At 40.2% G+C, this 12964-nt stretch overlaps 1 long non-coding RNA gene across 1 annotated transcript in view; it reads right to left on the bottom strand.

Annotated features, from left to right (window-relative positions):
* Positions 1–9702: 9702 nt before the first annotated feature.
* Positions 9703–12964, bottom strand: part of LOC132540470 (uncharacterized) — a 32841-nt gene continuing 29579 nt past the window's right edge. The window contains exons 3-4 of the long non-coding RNA XR_009551667.1: positions 11789–12112; positions 9703–10095 (exon numbers count right to left, since the gene is read on the bottom strand). This is a non-coding gene — a long non-coding RNA (uncharacterized LOC132540470). The remainder of the gene's footprint in view (positions 10096–11788; positions 12113–12964) is intronic.

Raw genomic sequence — 12964 nt, forward strand, 5'->3', positions numbered from 1 at the left:
CATTTTTGAAGATGTCCATCACAGGGAAATGAGAAATTGCACCCATATGTCAACATGATACAGTAAACCACTGAATCCCCAATAAAATGATGGGGGTGGGGAGTGGCTATCTTTAATTTTGTAAGTGCAAACTGCTCATATCACAACAAAACCATCCCTCATGCCTTTGTAGAATACATGGAAGAACACTTGATCAAAAAATTTCAAACCCTGTCCAGAAGATGTGAAATATATGCAGATAAAGAAAACTGCTTTCCTGAGACAAAGCCTTAAGACTCAGTGAGCTCCGCATCATCTGGGGCCCTAGTCAGGGAGTCCTGGGATTCCCACACAGACATGATGGGCCTAGACCTCAGACAGATCCCTCTCGCCACTGTCACTGGTCATCTTCATCAGGAACAACATAATGGACCCATTTGTGAACCCCTATAGGACCTTGCCCTCAATGTGGGTCAACATTGGTAGAGAACGTTCCATTCTCCGAAGGGAAGTTGGACAACATACTCTACCTACTACCCAAGGAAGATGGGTCCTGAAATTAGTGCAGCCTGGTATGTTCCTAGTCATGACCACAGAATGTGAGCTCAGACCTACAGGGATGCAGAGGTTACACAGGCTCCTGTGCTGACTATGGACCCCAGATCAAACTGATGGGGTTTACAGTCAACAATATGTATATATACTTTCCCCATATTTGGGAGCTACTCTCTGTCCTTACCCAGCTTTCTAGTCCTTTTTCCAACTATGACATCATCTCCCCAGACAATAACCTGGGTCTACCTGCATGTTAGCTGTCAGGCTCAGGCAAAAATTAGTAAAGTCATGGACCCCTTGGAATATACCTAAAATAGACCTACTAGCTTCTTACAAAATGGAGACCCCAAATCTTCATCTGCAATATTCCAGCATTTAGGTTCATGACTAGTCACAATTTGTTCTGCTTTATATCTTAATTCATTTTCAGCCACCAGGTTCCAGATGCTACCATGATGCCACCCGGACTTCCCAGGGAAGAGGACCCCAACAATGTGTCCTGGAGCCCCGCTTCCCCAGATCCCTGCCCCCCTAGGGAAAGTGAGAGCCAGGCTGGGAGTATGGATCAACCTTCCAAAGCCCATGTTCAGCAGGGAAGCAATTACAGAAGCCAGACCTTCCACCTTCTGCACCCCTAAATGATACTGGGTCCATACTCCCAGAGGGGTAAAAAATATGGAAGCTATCAAGGGAGGGGATTTGATACGGAGTTCTGGTGGTGGGAACTATACCCCTTTTATCCTATAGTCTTGTCAATATCTCCATTTTATAAATAAAATAAAAAAAGACTCAAGTGAGCCACGTATACTACAGTTTTTTCTACCATGGTAGGACTGATGGCTGAAATAGGTCATTGCAGCCTGTCAGAGAGAACTCAGAAAGCAATGATATCCAGAGCACTAATTCCCAGACACTGACTCAAGTGGGTGCAAGTCAGAGAGGCAGACTGATTTTTGGCTCAGAATGAAAACCACATGGTTACTGGGGTCTAAGACAGAAGAAAAGTGAAGATTTGCAGGAACTTATGGTAATTCACAGGGTGGCACTAAAGGTTCTGAAATGAATGTACTCTAGGATCTAATTGTATTTAGAACAGGTTAAATAGAAGCCCATCTTGCGTGCCTGGAAGTCACTCAGAAAAGAACTCATATTGCAGAAGGAGCATGTCTAATCACAAACACTTTTGTGAAGGATGGACAGTAAAGTGTGAGCCCAAAATGTTGTTAACTCTGACATGTCTCCAGTTGGATTCTTGTTCCACTCTTAGAAAGGTTAGGAAGGAACTAAAAGCCTGGATGTGTAGTTTAAAGCTCAGTGCGATCTCAGCACAGCCTGGATATCATGATTAAAGAATGCAGCACATTAGAAGAGGGTTTCCTCCCTTTTGGATTGTCTACCACAGACCACTGCATGGTTTCTCAAGAATTCTAGGATCCATTATTCCTGCAAGAGGACATGGGAGAATCCAGCTGTGATGTCCTTTAACAGCTAAGTGGTTTTTGAGCACATGACACAATTCCTACAGGCAAAAATACTCAAAACGCATTAAAAGAAATGATGCTCTATAAGAAAATAAGAGCAAAGACTAGTGTGCAAATTATTCTGTCTAGTCTTAACTTTCATTAGAAAGCAGTTAAAGAAATTGGAAATTAAAAACATTATAAAAGAAGGCTGCATGGTAGAGAACCTGATTGTGCACATACATTGCCATGCACAAGGGCTCAGGTTCAAGCCCCTTAGTCCCCACTTTCATGGAGGAAACTTCATGAGTGGTGAAGCTGTGCTGCGGATGTCTTTCTTCCTCTCTCCCTCTCTGTCTTTCCTTTCCCTCTCAATTTCTCTCTGTCTCTATGCAAAATAAATAAATAATAGTACTGATTTTTATTTATTTATTATTGGATAGAGACAGAGAGAAATTGAGAGGGGAGGGGAGGGGAAGATGGTGAGGGAAAAAGACAGAGAGATACCTGCAGCCCTGCTTCACCACTTGTGAAGCTTTCCCCTCTGCAGGCGAGGAACAAGGGCTTGAACCTGGGTCCTTGCAGACTGTAATGTGTGCATTTAGCCAAGTCGCACCACTGCCTGGCTCCAATAAAATTATTAAAAAAAAAAAAAAAAAAGACCTCTGGCCTTAAAGAAAAGGTCACAAGAGCATGGCTTGACATGGTCATTGCCCAGGTTTGAAACCTGGGACCACATAGGAAATGCTATGACACCAGGTTCCAGTGCTGTCATGTGTCTCTATCTGAATTAGGAAGTGGCTTGAATCCGGAAAGAGAAGATGAAAAAGGGAGGGATATTTGGATGTCGTTAATAGGTGTATGTGTGACTTGGGTATGATCATCTGGCATTTATCCTCCTTTTGGCTTATTTTGCTTGACATGATTGAGTTCCATCACGTTGTAGTAAAAACTATTTCATCATTTCTTATATCTGCATAAGTCTTCCACCATGTATCTATAACATAATTTCCTTAGCTACTCATCGCTTCCTTTAAATATCTGGGTTATTTCCACATTTTTGCTATTACGAATAATTTGGATGTGAACATAGCTATGCCGAAATCTCTTTGTGTATGAATTTTGTTTTGTTCTTTTGGTTCTCAAGTATTCTAAAGAGCCTCCAGACTTTTCCACAGGCAGCCTCTACATCTCAAGTGCACTATTAGGAAGGAGCAAAGCATATAGCCGCTGTGCCGTCACATGGTTCCCGTTCTGACATCTATCCAGAGATGAAACCATTTTAAAGAGGAAATCAACTCCATTTCTTTCTCCCTGTCCCAGCAGCAAACTATGAAGCCAACTTTCTGTGCCAAGGTAAACATGGCACTCTAGGGAGAAAAAGATGAGCTTAAAGGAGTAGCTAGTATGGCACAAAAGGTGGGCATCAGCCAGGAAAAAAGGTAAACAGGATTTCAAAAAAAGGTATTAATCACAAGAAAAATACACTTCTTAAATCTTAAATATTCCATATTATTAGGAAAGATTTATCAACAGTTAATAGAAATCACTCTACAAAGTGAATATATTAAGACATCATCACCAGAAAGATCTGTATAGGTTACCATGCAGGCAATCTGCTCACAGGATTAACAAACTACCAGTTAAAAACTATTGGATTGAAAATAGCTCGTTTTTAATTTAGGCAAACATAAGACTCTTTTTTTTTTTTTTTTTACTACCAGTAGTATTGTCGGGGCTCCAGTGCTTGCTCAACTCCACCTTTCATGGGAGCCATTTTCTTCTTTTTTTTATTTATTTATTTTTTATTTTTATTTATTTTATTTATTTATTCCCTTTTTGTTGCCCTTGTTGTTTTATTGTTGTAGTTATTATTGTTGTTGTCATTGTTGGATAGGACAGAGAGAAATGGAGAGAGGAGGGGAAGACAGAGAGGAGGAGAGAAAGATAGACACCTGCAGACCTGCTTCACCGCCTGTGAAGCGACTCCCCTGCAGGTGGGGAGCCGGGGTTCGAACCGGGATCCTTATGCCAGTCCTTGTGCTTTGTGCCACCTGCGCTTAACCCGCTGCACTACAGCCCCACTCCCTCTTCTTTTTTTTAGACTGAGGGATAAAGAGAGACAGACAGACAGAGTGAGGCACCACAGAACCAGTCCGCTACCTGTGACACTTCCCTCCACTGCCCACGGGTGCTCCTGTGTGTACTCTACCAGGTGAGTTGCCCATCTACCCACCCCACCCCTAAAACATAAACTCTTAAACCTGAAATAGATAGTGTTGTTTAAATTTTTAAAGAAAAAAAATGTTAAGAAAACTTAAGCTTACTTTCTTTCACTTTGTATAGAATGTGATCATTCAAGTCCAGGGAACTAGAAGAGGTGAGGTTGTGAAGAAATCTAAAACCTCACTACATCTTAGTATATTAAAAGAACACTTTTTAAGTATACTTCCCAATGAATCTGAATTCAAAAGTCAAGCCCTACCCTGTCACAACTGATTGGGAAGAGATTTAGAACTAAGCACTTTCATTACCAAATCAGACCCTCTCTCAGTCTGATTATTCAGTCAGACTTCCATGCTCTACCTCCTTCACAAAGGATATACAGGAAAATAGGCACAATCTACATCTCTTATTTACCCATTAACAGTTTTTACTTTTGAGTGTCTCTATGGTTACAGCGACAATCAGGAAGCCTGAATCCACTTTGACCCTTCCTTCACTTTTTCTTCTATGTGCAAGCAGTAGTTACAACCTGTATCTTCTGCCCTAGTTAGCTGTGTTTGTATTATTTTATTTTATTTTATTGCCTCCAGAGTTATTGCTGGGGCTCGGTGCCTGCACGACAAATCCATTGCTCTTGGAGGCCATCCTCCATTTTGCTGCCATTATTTTTATTGTTGCCATTGTTTTTTTTTTGCTGTTGCTGGATAGGAAAGAAAAAAAATGGAGAGAGGAGGGGAAGGCAGAGAGGGGGAGAGAAAGATAGACACCTACAGACCTGCTTCACCATTTGTGAAGCGACCCCCCTGAAGGTGGGGAGCCAGGGTCTCCAACTGGGATCCTTATGCAGGTCCTTGTGCTTTGCGCCATGTGCGCTTTGTGCCATGTGCACTTAACCCGCTGTGCTACCGCCCAACCCCCCTAGTTAGCTATGTTTTTATACAACTCTCATACTTCCTTTCATGATCTTTGACTTATTTTAATGTCCATATCAATGCCCTCTGGCTTCTATTCCCCCAAAAACATAGCTCATGCATTGCAATCACAGTGATCTAGAACCCTAGATTTTTCAGAAGCTGGTGAATTTCCTTTCCATCTTTCTTAAAGCAGAATGCAGAATAGCTATTCACTGATATACAAATTAAAAATCCTTGGCTTTCTGAGTGGGGCAGTGAAAGCACTACTAAGAGTGTACATCTCCTAACACCTCACTCTTCATCTTAGAGCACTCCAGTGTTTTTCCTGTTCCTGAACTTCTCTGGATAACCTTTAGCTACCCCAACAAGGAGCCAACACAAGATGAATAACAAAGCAGTGACTCAGACAAGAACAACATGTCTCTGAATGAAATAAAACTGTGTTCCAGCTACAGGAAATCAGAAATGGGAGTCACTATGAGAGCCAAAAGGCAGTTTGGAAGGAGCACATCTGCCCTCCTCCCACAAGATTTACTCAGTGGAATTAAACTAGTGTCTGTCCTCTGAATAGAGAGTTCAGTGTTTGAAGCATGCTGCCTTCACTGATCCCTTAAAGTGTTATTCTGAGATATCTACTATTTAAATATTCTGTTGGAGAAGGACTTTCCTAAGACTGTTTGCCGTGTAAGAGTACTCTCTACCTATTGACTGAGGCTCTGTCAGTTCATGATTGTTTTCCAGATCATGGGATGCAGTTGTGACACATACTGTTAGCTTCCAACTAAATATCCATTCACTTTTTAACAGTTAACCAACAATTAGCCACCAGAATGCACACAAGTATTTTCTGATTTAAAAAAAAAATGTATTTTCTAGTTTCCTAGGAAATGGTACCTGTGTGAAAGCTGAAATCACTGGGTGGGCTTCTCAACAATTCCTCAGGTGGCACAGACTTTTATGTCTTGTCCCCATTTTTCCATTGTCCTGTTTTGTAGGTGGGTCAGAAAAAGTAGCTATAGTCATCACCAACCAACCATTAGAGAAAGGTAACAGGGTCAGATAGCATAGTGGTTATGCAAAAAAGCCTTTTATGCCTGAAGCTCTGAGGTACCAGGTTCAATCCCCAGCACCACCATAAGCCAGAGTTGAGCAGTGCCCCAGTGTCTCTATCTCTGTTTTTCTCTCTGTATCTCCCTTATTTATTTAAAGTAAATAAAATATAAGAAGGAAACAAAATATAGTCAAAAAAGAAAAGAAAGGGAATCACAAAGACTTTAGTTTCAATAGCATCAACCAACATTAGCAACCACCTGTCTCTGGATTTGTTAAATGAGGAAAATAACTGTCTGGCTGATTACCTATTGTTAGTAATTAACCAGTTAGATAGTTACTGATAATTATTTAATGCACCTGATATCTATTTATTTACTGCAGAGTCTGCACCTCACACATGCATGATTTCACCACTCCTAGGCTACTTATTCAGAGAGAGAGAGAAATATGACAGAGACGTAAAGAAAGGAAGAGATACCACATCAACAGAGCGTCCGCCAGTTTCACAGCATCTCCTATGCAGTGCTGGGCCCACGTGCATAGCAAGGAATGCGTCCTACCAAGTAGGCTATCCCTCCAGTCCAGAATACATCTGATAAGCTTAGATGGAGACAACAGAAGCCTAATACTAATATGATGATGTATTATATATGTACACACACCCATAAGTATACTAGGCTCTCAGATGACATTATGGGCTGAATGTTTGTGTCCTTTTCAAAAATCTTATGTTGAGGTCATCCCTCCTAATTGATAGCATGTGAATATAGAGACTCTAGAGGTAATTAGAGCTAAATGAAGTTAAAAGGACAGAGCTTACATGAGAAGATTAGCACCTATATAAAAGAGGTATCAGAGAAATAAGTTCTTTCTTTCTATATCTCTTCTCCCACATACCACAAAGTAGAGATGACATCAAAATACAACCAAAAAAAGAAGCCTTGGAATGAAACCAAACTTGCCGGCACTCTGATCATTGGACTTCCAGCTTCCAGAACTAAGACAAAGAATTACCTGAGTTTTGTTTTAATACTCCACTTATTTTATTTGAACAAGAAACCAGAATACTACTCAGCTATGGTTTATGGCGGTACTGGGGATTAAGCCTGCGACCTCAGAGCCTCTGGCATAGGAGTCTTTAACATAACCATTATGCTGTCTCTGCAGCCTAATTATCTATCCTTTAAACCACCTAGTCTACAGTATCTTGCTCCGCAGCATGGACTGGCTAAAGCATATGATCCCTGCAGCCCAAAGAGAGTCAGTTACAATTTCTGCATCATAATTCTCTGCACAGAAACAATATCAGCCTAGACATGATGAATTTATCCATTTGGGTCTTTTATGACAATACGTGCATATAAAGCCTCAAGAGAATGTAAAATACTTATATTAATTTACCAAACACCTCTGGTGTGTCCTATGGTCTCATTGATACAGAATTTAGGGAAATATTTTTATTTTCTCTAGTTTTCTTAAGAAAATCCACTCAAGCCACTTTTCCCTTTTGTTGTCTCAAAGATGAGGGCTTGTTAATTTAACAGACCATGCCATACTCCGTCCCATGAGTGAAAGGAGAAATGCAGAATGTAAAACCCCTATACGTGGGGGCTGGGTGGTGGTACACCTGGTAGAGTGCAAACATTACCATGCACAAGAAGCCAGATTTAAGTCTCCAGTTTTCCATCTGCAGGGGAAGCTTCACAAGCAGTCAAACAGTGCTACTAGAATCTTTCTCCCTCTCTGTCTCCCTCTTCCCTCTCAATACTGTCTTGAATAAAAAAAGGAAAGAAAGAGAAAAAAGAAGAAAAGGAAAGAAAGAAAGAAGAAAAAGAGGGAGGGAGGAATTACAAAAGAAAAAAAAAAACCACTAGAATCAGTGGATTCATCATGCAGGCACCCAGTGATAACAGGGGGGAAAGTTTGTTTTAATATTAAAAATTCTTTTCATGTATCATGACATTTAACTTTTGATGTAGGGGTTCTATAAAGTAGAGACTGTTGCACTAACTATACACATATGCAAGATAAAGCTCAAGGCAAGAAAAAAGTGGGAAAACTGTAAGCCTTAGCAACCATAACATAAACACAAAGTAAAATAATTGTCACCATTTTGCCAAAAACAGGAAAACGGGCAAACAATTATACTCATCAAAGCTACCAAGGCACAAGTGAAAGACCCATTTTTGTACAGTGCTTATGCAAGCAGAAATTGGTACAAATGTTTGACAAAAGTAATTCAATGTATTTGCAGTTTATAATTTCACCTTTAAATTCCTTTACTACAAAAGAAAAAGAGTGGTCTGGGAGATGGTGCAGTGGATAAAGCACTGGATTCTCAACCATGAGGTCCCGAATTCAATCCCCGGCAGCACATGTACCAGAGTGATATCTGGTTCTTTCTCTATCTTTCCGATGAATGAATAAATAAATTCTTAAAAAAAAAAAAAAAGAACAACTCATATCTATAAAAAAAAAAAAAGAACAACTCATATCTATAAAAGCATAGTTTAGGGGGTCGAGCGGTGGCGCAGTGGGTTAAATGCATATGGCGCAGTAGGTTAAGCACATAAGGCGCAGTGGGTTAAGCGCATGTGGCTCAAAGCGCAAGGACCAGCAAAAGGATCCCGGTTCGAGCCCCCAGCTCCCCACCTGCTGGGGAGTCGCTTCACAGGCGGTGAAGCAGGTCTGCAAATGTCTATCTTTCTCTCCCCCTCTCTGTCTTACCCTCCTCTCTCCATTTCTCTGTGTCCTATCCAACAACAAACAACATCAACAGTGGCAATAATAATAACCACAACGAGGCTACAACAAGGGCAACAAAAGGGGGGAAAAATGGCCTCCAGGAGCGATGGATTCATGGTGCAGGCACCGAGCCCAGCAATAACCCTGGAGGAAAAAAAAAAAAGCGTAGTTTAGTATAAAGGATGACAGAGTGCAGTCAATAAAGTGATGTTTGTGCAAAATGTATATAATGCGGAAAACACCAAATGAAGATGCTTGAAAACTAATCAACAGTATTATATAAGGATCAACTCATTGAGTACTGGCTGTGTGTTGGGACACAGCTAGCAGTGTTCATAATAGGATTTTGGGATGTAATTAGCCTACAAGCAGAGTACAAATTATGCAAACCCATAAGGGATTGTAGGTGCGTTGTAACATATTTAATCACCAAACTGCTGGAAGTCTCTCTGTTCTGTTCCTGTGTAAATGCTCTAGATGTCTGCTCTAGTCCTCAAGGACCACCATGGCCACTTCTCCCAGAATCTGTCCACGTGGAGCTCAGCTCTGGTAAAACTAGCTTAAAAGAATCATGGTTCTTTGTCATTATTACTAGCTGGTATCTCTGCCCCATTACTTTGCTGCACCTAAATAATATCATACCGTTCCGCTGTACCGCGATGTAATGAATTCCCCATTTGTTTAAACCCTGACCTAACCCACACCAAAGTCTTTTTATGTATTAGTTAGTCGTTTTATTTACTAGTTAGTATAGCTGTACATAATGAATTCCTTTCAAAAAATACAATATGAAGGGCAGAGATTAATTTTAAAGTGGAGAAACTTGACAAGCACTACTTCATCCAGGTAATCAAGGGTATCATTACATCGGTATTCTTTATATGTGATGAAAACAGGACCTCCTCTCCATAGTCTTCCTCCAAAAACCTTTACCCACATCAATTGATTGGAAAACAACAGGCAAATTCTAACAGAATATCCTTTAAAATACCTTCCCAGGGACTGGGTGGTGGCGTACCTGGTTTAGCGCACACACTACAATGCTCAAGGAGCCCACAATCCTCACCTGCAGGGAGAAAGCTTTGTGAATGGTGAAGTAAGGCTGCAGGTGTCTGTCTCTCTCCCTCTCTATCACCTCCTTCCCTCTCGATTTCTGGCTGTCTCTATCCAATAAGTCAAGATAATAAAAAAAAATTCTTTAAAAAATAATATAATAAAATAAAATACCATCCCAAATCTCCTCAAAGCTATCACGTTCATTAAAAACAAGGCGAGTGGGGGTCGGGCGGTAGTGCAGTGGATTAAGTTAACATGGCACAAAGCGCAAAGACCAGCTTAAGGATCCCGGTTCGAGCCCCCGGCTCCCCACCTGTACCGGGTTGCTTCACAAGCGGTGAAGCAGGTCTGCAGGTGACTATCGTTCTCTCCCCCTCTCTGTCAACCCCTCCTCTCTCCATTTCTCTCTGTCCTATCCAACAACAATGACATCAATAACAATACTAATAACCACAACAACGATAAAACAACAAGGGCAACAAAAGGGAAAAAGATAGCCTCCAGGAGCAGTGGATTCGTGGTACAGGCACTGAGGCCCAGCAATAACCCTGGACGCAAAAAACAAAAAAAAAGAAAGAAAGAATGGTTCAAAAGGTGGTGCAGTTGTAGGGCACTGGACTTTTAAGCATGAGGTCGTAAGTTCAATTCCTGGCAGAGTATGTACCAATGTGATGCTTTGGTTCTTTCTTCCTCTTCTTTCTCTTTTTTTCTTTCTTTCTCTCTTTTTTCTTTCTTTTTCTCTCTTTCTTTCCCTCCTATCTCTCTCATTAATAAATAAATAAAATCGAGGTCGGGGGGTAGCACAGCGGGTAAAATCAGGTGTGGGGTGGTAGCACAGCGGATTAAGTGCACGTGGCGCAAAGCGCAAGGACCAGCATAAGGATCCGGATTTGAGCCGGGGCTCCCCACGTGCAGAGGAGTCGCTTCACAAGCGGTGAAGCAGGTCTGAGGTGTCTATCTTTCTCTTCCCTCTCTGTCTTCCCCTCCTCTCTCCATTTCTCTCTGTCCTATCCAATTAACAATGACATCAATAACAACAACAAAAAAAAGGGGGCAACAAAGAGGGGGAAATAGCCTTTGTATTTACTGTCGAATGTAAAATATTAATTCCCCAATAAAAAATTTTTTTTAAAAAGAAAAAGAGTGGTGAAGTAGGACTGCAGGTGTCTCTCTGTCTCTTTCCTTCTCTATATCCCTCTTCCTCTCAATTTCTCTCTGCCTCTATCCAATAATTATCTCCTCCTCTCCCCTCAATTTTTCTCTATCTTTACCCAATAATAAATAAATAAAACTTTAAAAAATTTTTTAAAAAGATCAACTTCTGGAGCCAAAACTCCAACCACAACCACACTTTCCATGTTGTTTTTGTTGATGAAGGCAAATGACTTCTACCTTCAAAGTTCATGACAGTAAAAGAAACTCTTGGGGATTTCTCATAGTGTATATTTGAGGGGCTTTCAAAAGTAGTATCATAACTGAGCTAAAAGCACTGATAAATTTAAACTGTGTTGTTTAAAGGAGTATGAATTTTAATCACAGAGAACAGAAGAAAAAGCACTCAAAACAAATGTATTAGTGTATCATAAATCACAGTGTTTCTGCTATGTGAAGAAGTACAGTGGTTGTCACGAAACCAAAGAGGCACTGGCTGGTGAAAACAAAAAATGACTTTGCTCACCTCCCTTCCCTAGGGCTCCAAGAGAGACGATGGGTCCTTTTATTTAACAGGTTCTCACACTTCCAATTATGACACAGTAAACTGATTGTGTAATAGCATCCTTAACATTAAAATCAGCCTACCTTTAGAAGGGTGTGTTTGTTTTTTCCATCCTCACCCAGAACAACACATTCGTTTGTTCTCCAGTTCTACCTTCTGAATGCAGAATGCTCATTTTTATCTTGTTTGTATCAATAGATTCCAAGAAGAGGAATGCCTTATTCAGGATTTTTAGTATCTTTATTCAGAAGATTATCAAATGTGGGATTGTCTATTAGCAAATGACAGTTCTCCAGATTCAAAGAAGCAAATTCAAATCTTCAAGTCTTCTTGGATGTCCTCTTTTTAAGTCACTTGATTTAAGTTCTGATGCTTGAATGAATATGTGGGAATGAGTCCTAGCATGTCTATGTGGAGAAGAAAAGGTAACACTATGCAATTTTGAAACAGATCTTAGCAGTGTTCTCTGTATTGACTCACAGGTATATAAGGAAACTACTTCACTTACATTTTTGTCCTTCATGATTACATCTGATCTGGTTCTTAAAGTAAATTTTGCAAGATTAAAATAAATATATATCACCTTCTGTTGAAAATAACAATAGAATTGTCGTTGTCATTAAAAAATTATAAAAAGTGCCAATTATCTTAGTAGAACAAAGGACATTTAAAGTGCTTCATAAATAACATTAATTCACTAAACTCTGTTGTATAAATAAACTTAATTCACCAGGCAATATATGTTAGGTCATATAATTTATGGGGCTTATAATGAAAATGAGAGATCAACCACCTTGTTAAAAAATTATTAATTAAAGTGTTATGATGATGTTAATGGGGTATTAAGCAAACATGGAGCCACTGTATAACCTAACAGTTCATCTACCTGTGAAGTTAGCTCTGGGTCATCTACCCTGTCAACTTCCTGCATAGCCCTCAAGTCTCTAGATAATGTGACTATATGTTTGTCATAGAGAGAAAATGTGGTGCTGAGCTTTGTCTCTCTGAAAGACTTTAGCCAGAGGATATGGATACTGTGTCACATTCAACAACACCTAAAGGCCAGTAAAGAAAGTAGAAGCCAGGATATAGAGATCAAAGGTCATCATGCTTCATGACTCTTAATGTACATATTTGTATTTACCAAGAATATTCACCTATCAACGTTTCTAAGTCTCTCATGCTCCTCCCATGAATTTACATCCAGATGCTAATATTCTTTTGTACAGTATCTGTGTGCAGTCTTAATACACTAAAAG

The sequence above is a fragment of the Erinaceus europaeus genome, chromosome 9 (assembly GCF_950295315.1).
Source record: "Erinaceus europaeus chromosome 9, mEriEur2.1, whole genome shotgun sequence".
NCBI classification, from domain to species: Eukaryota; Metazoa; Chordata; class Mammalia; order Eulipotyphla; family Erinaceidae; genus Erinaceus; species Erinaceus europaeus.